The sequence below is a fragment of the Anopheles arabiensis genome, chromosome 2, assembly GCF_016920715.1.
Source record: "Anopheles arabiensis isolate DONGOLA chromosome 2, AaraD3, whole genome shotgun sequence".
Lineage (NCBI taxonomy): Eukaryota > Metazoa > Arthropoda > Insecta > Diptera > Culicidae > Anopheles > Anopheles arabiensis.
The window spans coordinates 96,459,478-96,475,512 of NC_053517.1; the positions used below are offsets into that span (position 1 = coordinate 96,459,478).

General features: G+C 44.6%; 1 protein-coding gene across 4 annotated transcripts in view; it reads left to right on the forward strand.

Annotated features, from left to right (window-relative positions):
• The window catches only part of LOC120905514 (zwei Ig domain protein zig-8), a 205,548-nt gene that overhangs the window by 13,502 nt on the left and 176,011 nt on the right, over positions 1–16,035 (forward strand). The window contains exon 3 of one of the 4 annotated variants that reach the window (XM_040316383.1): positions 9,706–9,952. The exons of the other annotated variants lie outside the window; for them this stretch is intronic. The gene's annotated coding sequence lies outside the window, so the exon portion shown is untranslated. The remainder of the gene's footprint in view (positions 1–9,705; positions 9,953–16,035) is intronic. 4 annotated transcript variants of the gene reach the window in all.

Consider the following 16,035-nt stretch of genomic DNA (forward strand, 5'->3'; position numbering starts at 1 on the left):
GGAGGGTGAGAAAAACATTTTGTCGGATTTTGTTGTCGTACCGCCCTTCCGAGTGTTGTCCGTTGCAAAACGATTGCGTCTCCCGGCGGCGAGCCACACCATGCGCTGCCCGTCGGCCTGGTGGCGTGGAGCCTAGCGTGGGTACAAAATCGGCTTTCCCGGAAGTTGGCGTATCGCCTTGGCTTCAGTTTCTTGGTAACCTTTTTTCAACCCTTCCCCCCGGGGTTGGCGAGATGAAGGAAACCGTCCCAGTGCCCGGGTGGCTGTGCGAGGGATGCGGTTTATTTTACAACTCACTCCCCAAAAGCACAATACCTCGGCTCGGTCGTGACGTGTGTGTGTGTGTGTGTGTTTGCTCTCCGTACCGCACGTGAAGATATGCGGTATGCTGCCAAACGCACGTATCGACACACACACACACACACACACACGCCAACCAGTTACACATCGGGTCGGGCCGATGTTAATGTGTTGTTATTGAAATTTGCTGAATTTATTACAAACTGTCCTTCTCACGCAGGCACGCAGCTGTTTGTTGGGTGGTACCGGGTTGACACATATGTTGAAAGACAACTTGAAATGGGTTGCCCATGTGCTTGCCTGTAGTGCTTGTGCGGTGCTATCGTAACCCTTTACCCGTACCTGCTGCTACTACTACTACCCAGGAAAATGCGTGCGTTTTTGCGGTGCGATTGATGAGATACATGTTTTTCAATCAATGTGCTAAAACCCCACACGGCTGTATCGTTCGATGGGGGGGGCGAACGTGTTTGCCGTATGGCTAAACATACCCAGCGAAAGCTATTTCCCGCCCTCTCACCCCTACGACGGTCCCTTCTCGACCCATAATGGCCGTTTGTGACGCAATGGAATACAAATGATCGGTAGTTAACGCTCCACTCTGCACCGGCTCTGCGTGTTGCCAAGGGAGGTAAGTGCCTCCGCATAGCATAATCGAAAGCGTAAGGGGAGGGGTAGAGTCCCTACAGGACTCCCTTTTCATACACCCATTAAAGGATCGACTGTCACACGTGAGAAGGGTTTGCCGCAAAAATCGTTCAACGACGAGGACGACGGTTTGACTCCATCGACCTTTCCCGGCCGGGCGGCAGTGAAGACGGATCGATTGATTTGTCGGCAAAGTCGGGGATGGTGTGGTGGTTCTCACTTTGCTTACCGTCGATTGTAGCAATCCGTCACGGTGATTACGGACCCCCCCCCCATGTAGGAGTGTAAACATTGAAGGGGATTGAGCAATCTGGGTAATGTTTCAATTTTTTCACCCCAGGTTTCTGGTCTAGCCGGCTCGACAGATCAGGTGTTAATGTTGATTATGGGGCATACTTCCGTTTGTTGGATTAGATTATCGAAGAGATTACGATGTCCTATTTGGGGTGGATTACTGTAGCTTAAGCTAGAGTGCTTAAGTGACAAGAGTGACATACGTTCCTGTTATATTGTGAGGTAACAGAAACAAGTAATAAGTAAATATACAGGAGTTTAATCATGTTTTTTGTTGTCGAATTGAACTTCAATATTAGACATTATGCGTTGGTTCAATTGTAACACTTTAATAGCAGGTCATTGCCAACATTTTTGGTAGCATCCCAAAGTGATATTGGATCCGTTCGTTCGTTCCCACGATCGATTGGATCCAATATCAGTAAGTTGTGAGAACGAACCAAACATATATGAGAAACGATGAATAAATCGTGAGATTGACCCAAAAATTTACGGATATCAAACAACAAATCGTGGGAATCCCTGTATGATAAGTGAGAAAAGTTAACCACATCCACATCCACATCCAAATATGTATTTAGAGATCTGAATATGTACCCGAAGTGTCCAATATGATTAACCTGAGAAAGTGGCAAACATTCAAGATATTTAGACGTATTAATCAGCTAAGGGTCGGATTTAAACTTCTATTGTATTGTACAAAATAATAAAACTATTAGTACGTATTGACAAACTGGCAGAAAAAGTCCTTATAATATGGTAAGATGACTTTAATTGGTTGACATTTAGCAATGAAACAGGGGCGTAGAAACGTAAAGCTGGTTGAAATCTACTATTTTAATAATTAACTGATTATTTCTTTTGAATGATTTTTGTTGTAAAGCATTGTAACGATCATGTGTGAAATGTTTTTTTATCTTGATAAGTTTTTTTAATCCTTTCACAATCTAATTTTACATGCATATTTTTTGCCCGCATATTGAATAAATTGCATTTGACTCAACTTGCTTCCTGCCTTCAAAGTTGTACCATCATGAGCCACACTTTCATGACAGCTTGTCCATCTCAAAAAAAAAAGAAGAAGGAAACCGTTTACCAAACGCAACAGCCTTTGCCATGATAAAACCGTTTATGCTCATTTGCAGCGGCGCTAGCAACGCGCCTCGGTGCGTGTCTGTTTGCCAGTTGGCATGAAAATTGTCCACCCGTCACACATATTGGAAAACAAATATTGTGCTGCAGGCGACACTTGGTCACCGGGTTTTCCTAGTCCAATTTGCACCGATCGGAATACAAACATAAATAAAACAAAAAAGAGCCCACACGTACACTCGCATGCATAAATACATACGCGCGCACACATACAAATAGGCGCATACAGTTCTTCCAATCGGCACAATTTGGGCAAATCGATTTTTCGTTTAGTGTGCATGTTTTTGTTTACCTTCCACCGGAACCACAAAGCCACGTTCCTATCGTTTTTCTCTTTGTTTCCCCGGAAATGTCGATCCTTCTCTGTGCTGTCATCCTGTCCATCCCGTTTGTACTTTAGCTAGGTGACGCGGCCGGCAAAGTGGGTTTAATACGCAGAGGTTAAGGCAAAACGAAAAGCGTAAGGAAGCGCCATTTCGAGCACGGCACTGGCTCGATCGAATCTACTCGGGGGGCTTTTGTTTTTGCTGCTGCTGCTGCTACTGCTGCTAGAGGCCCGATTTGACGGGCGGCTCGTGACGTCTGTCAGCTGCCGTCGTCGGTTTCATTGTCGATGCCGTGAAAATGGTGGTTTTTTGCTTTGTTTGTAAGGCACTACGGGTAGCGTGTTGTGCGCTGCTATGCGCGGTACCAGGGCCAGGCTTGTTTTTGTTGTGCCACCGTTGTTGTCAGTTTTCATTATGAAAATCCCAAAGTTTTTGCCCCGCGGCGGTAGTGGATTGATTTATTAGTGAGAGGCTGAGCTGGCTCGATGGGTTTGGTGAGTCTCCACCTGGGCAAACTGTGATTTGGAAGTGAATAATGTATAAAGCGCTAATAAATTCTTCATAGCAAAAATAGAATCCATCATTTTATGTAAGGCAATTTAGGATAAATTCAATCGATAGTTCATATTGAAGCTTTTGATTTTCTTAGTTTAGATAGTTAATATTCATCGTATATTTATTTTATTGTAATTTTTTTTTCTTTTCAAAGTTACTTGGTTAGGTAGAGTTTTTTTTTTTCAAAACCCTACTACAGGTAGGCTTCCTTATTGTCCCAGAAAGCAACCCTTATTTATGGTAGTTTGAAAAGATCTCTGCCATAGACAACAAAACCACAACATACAGGGGTCATCTGCGTGCAAATCTGCTTGTTTGCTTGAGCCCGCACCTAGTTTGCCTGATGCCAAATTCATTTGGAACAAAGCAAGCTTAACTCAACATAACCCTCCCCATGGGAACTCGCTCCATAATCCTCGTCACTGCTCCCCAAACCCCCCCCCCTTATTGCCATTCAATAGACTTCGCTGGCGCAAAGCATCTCGCCTAGACGAGATGAGCTGCACCAGGGCGGTGTGCTGTGTGGTAAGCTGTGGAAAAATCGTTTGTGTTTAGTCAGACGAAGCGCAAACAAACGTTCCCATCCGCTAGCCAGGCAAGGTGCGTCCAGCTTGTGCCAAAGAATACAGCTTTCGCGGTACGGTAAAAGTTGAACCGTTGCCGAACGGTCCAGTGACAGCGATAAGTGTTTGTGTTCGGTTGCGAGACCTTCTGCGCTGGCTGGCGAGATGAAACGTTGAACGTACGGCGGTTGTACCTACCACGGCGTATTGTGTTTAGTTTTCACCAAAGCAACCAAACACACACACACACATACACAATTGGGTTTTTGCGAGCTAGGTTTGGGCCATGTCTTTGCTGCGGCAAGAAGAAAAGGGGTGCTCGAGCTTTCCGAGGAACGGGGATAGATTTTACGCTCGATCGAGCGAAACGGAAATAATAAATTGTGAAGTCGGATTTTCGGCGTGAACGCGTCCATACTTTGACGAAGATTGCCGCGCCATGATCGCGAGTGAGCTGAGTGGCAAATGTGCTGGCAAGCCGAGCGGCGGAAAGCTTTTCAACGCAAGGCGAAATTCGTGAAAATTGTTAGCCAAATTTATCTGCGGCGGCCGGGAAACGCATGCGAGATGTGGCAACGGTGGTGCTTTGGCTGCTGCGTTCTGAGTGCACGATCGATGAAAATTTGAAAAGTTTGCACAGTTTTTGCCATCCGGTTCCGGTTTCGGTTGCTACGAAGATGCTACGGATGAGCTGCCGAATGGTAGACCGGTTGGATGGGTTCTGGCTTTCGAGCAGCGGGACAAACGTGTAGTAGCAAATTGGCCCTGTCAAGGTCTTTGTCTATAGACTTTGCAAGTTTCGATAGATTATCGTAATCGTATTGGCGCCCGACGATAGCAGTTCACTACTGCACCTTCAAACGCTCAATTTCTGCCTTCAAAATAGATATTATCTACGATCGAGTTCTGTCTAAGCTCAAATAATAATTTCCAAAGTTCCTGAAGTGTCAAAGTTCCTGAAGTGTCAAAAACCGTTACACATTTACCAACATTATAACCGAATCCATCGGCAACTAGCTCTAAAACACCTATCAGCAGCAGTTTTAAACAAGCACTCACAAGCCCACCCACCATTTTCCCATCCTACTCGTTTGCTGGGAAATGTTTTTTAATGATTGGCTTACGCAAAGCTATGCTGTGCCGCAGTGCAGTGGAGCCGCGCTCCAGCACTTTGCGTCCTCGCACTCGCGTTTGCTAGCTTTGGTCCCATTCGTCCACCACAACGCCGCATGGGAAACGGCTAAAGCTCAGCAGTGTGCAGCCTTATCAGCGCTACTGTAACCATTGTGAGGGAAAGTTTTCCGCTTAATGTCACTCACCGGAATACACGGTTGCACGGATGCGCGGGCAGGTTGGCTGGAAGGGGGCTACTTTCTTACGGAAACTGCTCATGGTCATCAGCATTATTATCGCTATCATCGCAGTCATCATCGGCGTCATCAGTGCTGTCGTCACCAGCCACCCCGCCCATGCCGTGCAGTGAAGTGTTGCGGTTGGAGAACTTTAAAGCGCGCGTGATCGTTATTTTAAACATCACACCGTATCGGTCACCGGGCAATGGGGGCGTAGTTTACGTCAAGGTGAACTCTGCCCGATACGTTGAATGGCAAATGGTGGGTGGGTTTAGGTGATGCTATAATGGCTGTAAACTGTGGTGCCATTTGGACAAAATCATGCTGATTTGCAAAATCGTTTGGTTATTTTGGAAATAAGCAATTGGTGGTTTTAATATTTTTATTGCTCAATTTAAATATATTCCACCAAATTCGGTTTGCTTTATTACATAATTTGTTTATGTGTTTTTTAAGACTCGACAAATTCACTTTTCTGAAGAATGTAAGGCATTATATTCCACGACCATAGCTGCTGAGGGCAATGAAATGGGTCATTCTTTAGTTTCGGTCGTTCTTTTCCATTGTTCATTTGTTCTCTTTTCCTTTTCTTTTCTTTGTAAGTTGCAGTTAATGTTCTCATATACAAATTGAATTTAGTCTGTTCTATAAATTGATATCAATTGTGTTTTAATCGTGAATTTTTACACCGTCTTGACTTTGGTTTAGTTTCAATGTTTAGAGCTTCATAGAACGGGCTCTTGTGGTACATGATCTTACTGCTTTTTTGAAGAAAGAAAGAAAGAAAGAGAGAGAGAGACATAATGAGAGAGAGGGAGAGAGAAAGAGAGAGAGAGAGAGATCGATATTCATTCGTTGTCCTTTCACTCCAGCCTTGGACAGACGCTGGAAGTACAACGATACTTTGGAGATTTTGTCTGCATTACTCGTAATTTGCTTAAGTTACACTCAGCTACTGCATTTTGCCTTTGCTGATAGCTATTTTGGTTCAGTTGAAACTCGAATTTCATAGAATTGTTGATGGAGTTGATAGGTATTGCCATAATTTGCAGAATTGCTGCCATAGTATTGTTCGGGCTTGCTGAAGGATTTCTTGAGAATTTAATTCTGGTTTGCAACAGTATTCATTTACCTTTCTGTTTCAACTGCTTTGTGCTGTCACTCGGAAACTTCTGGTTGTTATTTAACTGTGAATATCGTTTCGGTAAGTTCCGTTTGATGTGTTTGTAGAAGCTTGTGCGAGAGGTTGAAATAATGCCATGTCATTTCCTAATGCAGTGCAGTTTTCTCCTTCATGTACCGAGTTGAAACTCGCGAGCGTGAATCATTCTACAGTTCACTCCCTGCCGGCAACAGATAAAATTATTCAAGAAATATTCAGTCTCCCCGGGAGACGTGCAACTTCACCACTCATATTTGCCGAAAGTATTAAATAGTCTTTTTGATGTGCAAGCTCTCCCATCACATTCCCGTGCTTCCCATCATTCGACACCGGCTCCCGGCCGGCGGTGACTGTCTTCTTACATTTCGTTTTGCTGCAGAAACAATGCCGAACGGTGGTAACCTTATTGCTATCGACACAGTTTCCCGCCAGGCTCCTTCCCCCTGCGTGTGTATGTTTCTTGTAGCAAAAGGGATCCTTTTAGTCTTAACGAAATTGACAACAACCGTTGCTCCGACCGGATGACATCAGCAGCTCAGTCTCCGACTCGTTTTGTGGGCTGGTGAGATTCGAATTTTCTCCACGGAACTCTCGTGCAAAACATCAAAGGCGTGCCGACCTTCGCCCAACCGGAAAGCATCGATGAAACCAACAATAGTTTCGCAACGCTACTACAGCCCACCCCACCCACCCTGCGCGTGTTCGGCGTTCTGGCAGTAGTGTTTTGTGGTGGCTTCAAAGCCAACATTCATCCTGCACACCGGTTTTGATGGTGCGCTGCTCTGGTGCGATCGTTTTCGCTGGAAAATGAGTTTCGCTCAGACAGTGGTAATAGTTGTGGTGATGTTGGTGGAAGCTCCGGCACCAAGCTTCGGAATGCGGCACCAGCGGCAAGTCCTTGCGGTGGCGGAAACCGTTTGCTGTGGGATCTATTTGAAGTCGGAAAATCGATCGAGCTGGATTGCAGTACGCACATAGGCAAACATAGGCACCACCCCGCACAATATAGAAGCGTGTTTATATGCATCGGTTCCAAGGTTGTGGTGATGTTGCCATCGCAACCCGCCCCGCCCCGACGCGATGCGCACTATGCGCAAGAATGCTTTTCACCGCAGGAATTGGTGCTTCACTAACCGCAGCGAAAGAACGGCGCAAAATAAGCACGCGGTGGATTATAATTTTGATTAAGCTTCATTGAGTCGTAATAATAAAATGCAGATCCGATGCCGGAAGAAAATTGCTGCTGCTGCTGCCTGCCTGCCCGCTGCTTTCACACTGCTGCTTTCTAGCGCGCAGCGCATGAAATCCTTGGAATACATTACGTTTTACGATTGTGAACGAGAGAGAGAGAGAGTGTGTGTGTGTCGCCTTCCGGTAATGTTCAGCGTAATTACAAGCTGAAAAACCGAAAAAGAGAGCACACGATCGAATGGTTAATGCACGTTGCCAGCGCGGCATTAAACAATATACACATTTCTTACGTCATGTTCATGATGTAATATTTAACGCAATATCCTCCCAGTAGAGCGTTTTGAAAAATAATATGGTGGCCGATGGATTGATTGCTTTTATTGCACACTCTGCTTATCGCTTATCTAGCTATTGCTGCTATCTTTCAATTAACTGCGTAACACAGAAAACTTCCCGCGCGTGTGATCGATTGCCTGCAAGCGACAATTAGTCGGTGACGCTTGGTCCTTTTTTTTTTTGGTGTCAAGAAACAATGTCACTTTTGTTGGTGTTTTGATTGATGATCGTGAAATTGCCTGACGGTAGAACAATTGGTTCGTCGTTTGGTGAGTGCATTTGTTGAGGTGTGGATGTGGTTGTGCTACATCTGCAGCTTAATTAAGCTTTATGTCGTCTCCGAACGTTGTAGGTAACTTCCGCTAATATTGTTAACGGTATTTCTATAGCAATGCAGTCCTATTTTAATGCAAAATAATAAGACATTATTGACCTTGTATTGTTACTTGAGCCTACCATTTGGAATGATTCTTATTTCAAGTAGTTCGGTCATAAAGTTGAAGTCCTGCTAGATCTCTTGCCACGTAAAATTGGACAACCAGATATTCCTTATTTTTGGTATCATTATTTCAGCATTGTGCAATGCGCTAAGTGCGATTATCTGATTAACTGAAGATACTTGACAAATATTTTTGAATTTTTGTACAATAAATGCTTGGTTCAACGGTTCATTATCTTAGTTATTCAATAATCTGCACGAAAGACAAATTCTGAATAATGGCACTCCAATGGCAAACATAACGTTAAAGACAATCTTATCAGATCCGAAACCTTGAATGTTGTTTCAGAGGATTTTTTATGAATTATATCAACATTTCAATCATGTTTGATTCACCATAACCCGAGCATCGGTAAAACATGCAGCCGTCAGGTTGCAGGTTTCAAAAGCTTATTGTGAAAATTTCCCCAAGAAAACTTATTTCCCTCCATTACCTGCCACGCATGTTCATTCCATTGTACTCTTTAGAGCCTGTTTTTAGTTTGCTCGCTTTTCCGTCCACTTAACATTTCAGCTTCGAACAATATTGTGACCACTCCACATAAAAGCATGTCTTCAAACAAGCACACACTCTCCAATCGGAAATCTCGGTATGTCAACAACGGTGCGAACGGTCGGTATCACGATAAAGCCTTTCATTGCTTGTTCGTTTGACTTTTTTCCATGAACCACCGGCAGCAAAATCGTTCTGGCACCGTTCTGTGCCGGTACCGTTGTGGTGGCACAGAAGAACCATTCGGTAAGGGGAAATAATTCAACCTGAAAATAGCTCCATCGATGACTCTCCTCCTGTCTCCTCCATTTGTGGCTCCCGCTGGTGGGTTGGGTCCAACCTCAAGCTCAGCCACCGATTGCCTGGCAATAGCTGGCCGTGCCGATAACCTTGTGCAACCACCCAGAGTGCCAAGACGGAAGACGATCTATTGACGTTGGTGGTCAGTGTTGGGTTCCGTGCTCTTCGTGTGAGAAGATGCAAGAACTGTGCAAAGCACCCGAGTCACAGCTCTCTCGCAACTGTCGGCCATTGGGTCTTTGCAGACCGCAGGGAAACGTAGTGCTTTGGCAAACCGGTACAGCAAAGGATGCTACTTATTTCCCTTGGTCCACCTCGGGCCAGAAACGGGGACCGCAATCTGTAATCATTCCACCTCTTGCCCAGGAAACCCCAGCCCCAGTAGGTTCCTTTCGGTTCCAGTTTCTTGACCACTGCGCAACGCTTGCACTATAATTGTGTTATGCGACAGATTACGCTCCATTGTGTTGTGCGGTTGAGTGCTGGCGGCCAGGAATCGATACTAACCGAATGATTTCTCTTTTCTATTTACAGGTACGACGCCCGTCATCCCCACACCCCCCACCACTTGCTCCTTGGAGGACAGCATCGAGTATTGCAATTTAATTAGACCACTTGATCGGCGTTGGCATACCTTTGCGACGGACGTGACAAACCGGCACCCAATGTCAATGGCGTTCGTCGTGCAACGCCGTGGTCTCGGGAGGGTGCGGTCACATTGAACTTACACGCGTTGAGGTACACGCGGAACCAGCTTGGCGGTTCTTCACGCGGCAGCAACGTAAGCCCATAATGAATTTAATTTCCAACACTCCAACAATTGAAGCCGCCGTTGCTTGAGGTGCCGGGACCATCTTGAACTGCTCCCTCACTCCACAGGGTTTATCTTTCCTCTTTTGTGCGTACAATTTAAAACAAAAAATACATCCTTAAGCGTGCTCCATCGTGGCAAAAAAAAGGATTTGTACGCTCTGCACAGATCCGCGGCGACCGAGAGTGGAGCAATAGCTCCCGGGACGTTTCGGAGCTCAATCGACGTAATTAATTAAAAACCTTCGGCACGGCTTTTCTTTGGCCCGTTGTGGCAGAAAGTTCCCGGCAGGGAAAACCGGACACTACTGTGACACGTAAAGGCACCGGGTTCGGTCGCTGCCGTGGTGCCGCATATAGAGCGGTGCCAGCGCCGTAGGATTAAGCAGGCGAAGTAAGCACTTGCGACGGAAAAAGCACTCCCGGCGTGCACAAAATGAAGAACCGGCATGATGGGATTACTCCGTCTCCGCCCAGTTCCAGCTATCCGCGGTGGATGATGATGTTGCAATACACAGTCGTGCGCTCTCGCTCTCGTGTCCGCACACTGGGCACGAGCACTCGGGGCTCGGTGCTGAGAGCGCTCTACCGAGGCCGAGAAGCTTTAAGACTGTGCGGCATGACCGGCGGGCATGGAAATTGATTTCGGTCCATTCCGATGCTTTCGCCACTCGAGCCCGACAAAAGCATCCGCCGGGCGATAGTGATGATAAAAGGATTAACGTGCCCTTGGCTGGCGTTGGCTTACAGTGCAAGGCACTAGTTTTGTTTTAAAAGGACTGCAGTACCTCCGTCTTGAGAGGTTGATGATAAAAAGTATCCTTCTGGCGATGGGAAAGGTCTTTTGTGCAACGAGTTTCTTATCTGCATTGTGAGCGCTTTGGTTATTTTATGTCGTGACAATGAGCTGGTATTATTAGACCTTTCCTTTTTTGCATGCACTACGTGGCATCTTGTTTCAACATTAAAATGCGATCAGCAGTGCTTATTTAATTTAGCAAATTGCACAAACATTACATGCTTGCACATAATATTCGGGCTAGTAGCAGTATTAAAATAGTAGATGTAACTTTTTAAACGTTTGTAACGAAAAAAATGAAGCTATGTTTTTTTGGCAAGAACATCTTGTTTTGAAAAGGTTGGTTTGAACTTCCTAAAATACGTATTATTTTTGTCCTTGTCTACGCCATGATTGAGTTTATTCCTTATGAATGCTCTAGATCAGGGGTCTCCAAACTACGGCCCGCGGGCCGCATGCGGCCCTCAAGAGCTTATAATGCGGCCCACGATGACTTTGCCAGAGTTAATATAAATATTACGTTATTATGACTTTTTCAAATAGAATTGTATATTTTTCTTTTCTTAGACAAAAATCAAGCTTTGGTTACTCGAAGCTGTACTAGTAACGTTAGTATTTTGTTATCAAAACGAGATTTAAACGTTAAATCATCATTTAAAGGTAGCGTCAAATGGCCCTCAACATAGTTATTTTTGAACCAATGCGGCCCGCGAGCTGAAAAGTTTGGAGGCCCCTGCTCTAGATTATCATGTTTTGCAGCAATAAATTGTACAATATAAATCCTTTTCATTGTTTACACCAGAAGGCTGAAAGTTCAGTCTGGCAGTAGCACAATATTCATCATCCGGGTTGTATCCAGTTGACAAACATCCAGTTGGATTTTATAATTTGCGGAGGAAAAAAATGCAATTAAAAAATCGTGTTGGTTTCTGTTTTTTTTTGTGCTTGATATGGATTTCAAAATTATTTTCTGGTACATTCAAAAGTATCGAATCAAATAGTTTTGAAACTTTCTTTGCAACATAGTTTTGCTTGAACAAAAAAATCAATTATTAATGAGCTAACCTGATGGAGCCAGCGTGTGTACTGGCTAGTATCGTAATACCTTCCATAATCGGAAACGCGGGAAAGAAATATTAGAAATAATTTTAAATGTGCAAACACTTCTTCAAAAACAGCTCTTAAAATTAAACTTGTTTACTTGTTTACTTGTTTGTTAAAATTAAGTAAAGTTGTTTCATGTCAGCACTTTTGCAGACTATCGATGCTTTCTTTGCTAAGAAGTTTGTTGTATTCTAAAAAGATTGTGATTGAATTTCCTAGCCAATGCGAATTCAATGCAATGTCAAAATAATGTTGATTTGGCCACTAGCCGTATGAAGAAGCCAATTATTAATTAGAAAGTGTACACATGCTGCTATGTATTGAGCACACGATAACATAACCTTTTTGAACCTGCATGAAACACCCGAATCATTGGACCATAATGGCTGCATGGTATTTGTCAGTTCAAAAAAGGTGTGTTGGCCTGCAAACAAGTCTTCTCACACTAAACAGATCGCCAACTAGGAAGAACATGAAAGAATTTACGATTCAAAATTCCCCCAGTCATGGGTCAGACTGTACACCCATACACAGTGCTCACCTACTTCACCGGAAGCATAATAACCTATAATTATTCACCCGTACACGAACAAACGACCTCCTTTGGATGGAAACCTGGTAGCAGGTCGTGTACCGGTTGTTTAAGCCTTTGCCCATCCCCACAACCCACAACCTTGATTACTCGATAATTATTCTACCGGAACGCTTCGGCCCGGGCTCGTCTTTGCCGGTGTGAAATCAACCTGCTGCTGCATGGACAGAAATATGCCACCCTGTCTCTCGCTCCTTACGGTTTTCTATTTCGCTCTGTGTAGTACGAGTTTGGTGTGGCGATAAAATTTTATGAAAAACGAAAATCATAATTAATCGAGCATCGTTACCATTTTGTGCTAGCAGTGAAACCCTCTCCCCCTTTGCAAACAGCTGCACCATGTCTGGCGGCTTTCGTTTTTCGTATTTTTATATGTATTTCCGTTTCGTATTCATGTTGCCTCAACACCCGAGCTTGACATAGCATAAGGTAAAAACAGAAGCAAGCACACACAGACAGAGCTGCCGACAACCTCCGGCACAAAGCACGCGACGCTTCTCGTCTACTAGCTAAGAGGGGAAAGTATTTGCCATTTGGCACCGTTGCTCAAGCATTCCCCCCCCCCCCCTCCCCCGTTCTCGGTGCAGATTGGAGTACTTTTATTTTATTCACTGAATATTTCCATTCAACCGTTACCGGTTATAATTGTTGTAATCCCGCTGCTGATAGCGCGACATTCTTCCGCAGATAGTGCAAAACATTGGCGTGAGCGTGAAACTTGCCTGCCACCGTTGCCCGCACCGAGCGCCGGAGCGAAAGGGGACACACTTTTCCTGGCGCCAGTATGACACTTCGATGGCGTCATTCGGCACCGAACTGAAGAGCGAGTAAAGGCGACCAAAGCACCAAAGAAGACAGAAGGCAACAACAAAAAACCGGAAAAAGACGAAACGAGCAAAAACTTTTTACATGCCACCATTTATCGCACACCGTACCCGCACGCACGCAGTTCCCCGGTTCCCGGTGTTTTTGGTGTTGCTTTTTCATGGCGTGGAAAATTTTGTTTTCACAGCGAACTTCCAGTTTTCCCAGGAAGATAAGCGTGAGATAGAGCGAGCGAGAGATATTGTGAGCAAAAAAGGGGGGAAAATAATTAAAAGACGAGCAAACAGTCTATCTGGCCAAGCCATCTTGCCAGTTCCGGTGTACCGGTGTGGGCACTCTAGCTCTGCTACCGTCGATTCAGCCAAGGCACAGAAAAAAAATCGCGCTGGAAAACACCTTTTGTTAGGTTACAATTATCTTTCGCCACTCGTTATGAAGACGTGTGAGCATAATGGCACCGTTTCCGTTTTTCGGGCCATGGGTAAGCTTCTTTTTACACGAGCACCACGCTAGATCGTGTTTCCGTGCTTTCCTTTGCACCGCCGTGCTTTGTGTGCTGGTGGCGGCGAACACGTGCTGCGGAGCTTAATGGTAAGTGCCAGCCGTTGCAATAATATCGACTCGGGTGAAAGGATTTTCCTGTTGCCGTTTCTTTGCATGCTGCAATTATGCAAGAGAATGGATGCTTTAATGGGAGCGTGAAGCTGTTCTTGCTCGCGCTACGGGACGGCGCTTTTGAACGGGGAGCTCTCAAAAGCGGAAAATCGCGGGAAGGTTTTTGATGTTTTTGGGAGTGCTTTGGTGAAGGGCGATGGAGAAATTTCTGATTTGGGAAGCAAGCCATAACGGCACTGCTTTTACAGTTAATAGTTGCATTTGCATCCTTTGTTGGATCGTTAATTGTGTTATAAAATAGTGTGGTGAAATATAATTTTAATGTAACAAATGCAGTAAAATTTAAATGTTTTACTTTGGATCGTGAGTTCAAACACTTTCCAAAAATAATCAATATTTAAGCGATTAAATGCAACTGTACGAATCTACATGTGAAAATGTAAAGCATCATAACCAACATCAAAACACCAACCAGTAAAAGTGACATCAAATGTTCGCCATTACCCTTCGCCACATACGCCAACAGCTCCCTCGCCTTGGTGGGAAGGAGTGTACATTCCACTCGAACGAGCGCATTAAAATGTACCGACAAACAATGCTCGACAAACGACACAAAGCAGCAACCAAAAAAAAGAAGAAGCTCCCCGTAATTCAATGCACAATACTAAAACTGCCATAACTTAAGCCATGGCATTGAATTGTAAGGATTCAGCTCCCCTGGCTCCCACCGGAAAATTCCCACTTCAGGGACGCAAATTTCTAATCGCTTCAGCTAAATCCTTTAATGCGCGCTGGTTTTTGGCGTACTTTCCAGTGCCGGGCACCGTCCCCTCTCCACTCCCCTCTTCGGTGCACCGCGCAGGGACCGCATAATTTAGTGCGATCCTTTTATGGTATTGTAAGAAAATTTACAGCTTTATTATGAGCGCCGCCCCGTGTGCGTTACGCTTTACGGTAGATTTGTGGAGAAGTTTTATGGACTCGAGGTATGGAGTCAACCATACCGGCCGGTGCTGCTGGAGCGTTTCGAGCGTTGTGGAACCGGGGTTTGGAACAGGGCTGGAGGCTGGTAGCGGGTCTCTTGCTATCGTTCATTTTCCCCCAAGGACGGGGCTGTTTGTGTTTAAAACAAAGCGACAGCCAATCAGCCAACGAGAACCACGTGTGCAGCATACTTTTGCACACGTTTTCAAAGTCTGCCGGAGGAACCAAGTAAAAGGGGTCGCAGCGATGGGTTCGTTCATTAATCAAATGGATTTTTTTGGCTTTGTTTTATGGTTTGTTTTTTTGCCCTGCTTGCTTCTCGGTGCCACCGCATCGCGTCGTGGATGCACTGGAGGTGAAATGTGGTGTACTCTTCTGGTCTGTGTCTGATTGCTTGCATGTTGCTTGCTTCTGTTTGCTCTCGGCAGACCCGGTGGATAGTAGTAGTTGCACGAGCGAGGAGCTGTGTTTTCTTTCTGTTACCCTAAATCTTTTATATATTCTTACATTGAACCAGTGCCAGCAACAGTCGCACTGGTCGATGCAAGCGTTCTTGCGGGTCAACGGTTTTGGGACGACCGGTACTGCACTGTCCGATTGGATTAGGTCCTTCTACTAGTGTCGCGGTGCTGTTGTACTGCCCTGACAAGGGATGAGCTTAATAAAATGTGAAGTACGAAAGAGACTAGAGCATATAGTAAAGCAGTTCACATGTGTTGTCCTTAGATACACACGAGTTGTGTGTATTTAGAGAGCACAGACTCGTTAGTGAAATGCATCGATGTTTGGTTGGCTTCAAGGCGTAACTATTCCTTTTAGTGTTTTTGGGTCACCAGCTGCATTTGTTTTATTTTTGCACGAAAACATTAAAATGATTTGATTTATTCCATGAAATTCGATTGACAATATCACTTAAAAACAATACTTTGATTAACTTTTGCATATTTTTGTATACAGTCTTCCCCCGAGATACGCAAATTTTTATTTTTGACAGCTCATATGTCAAATCAGTTCAATTATCTCCATCAATTGTCAAATGAAAAATAATTTCCAATTTTGCCAAAAGCTTTATATTATTAAAAAGACAGAAATAACCTAATTTTCTACACGTTTTGCATTAAATAAGTAATAAATA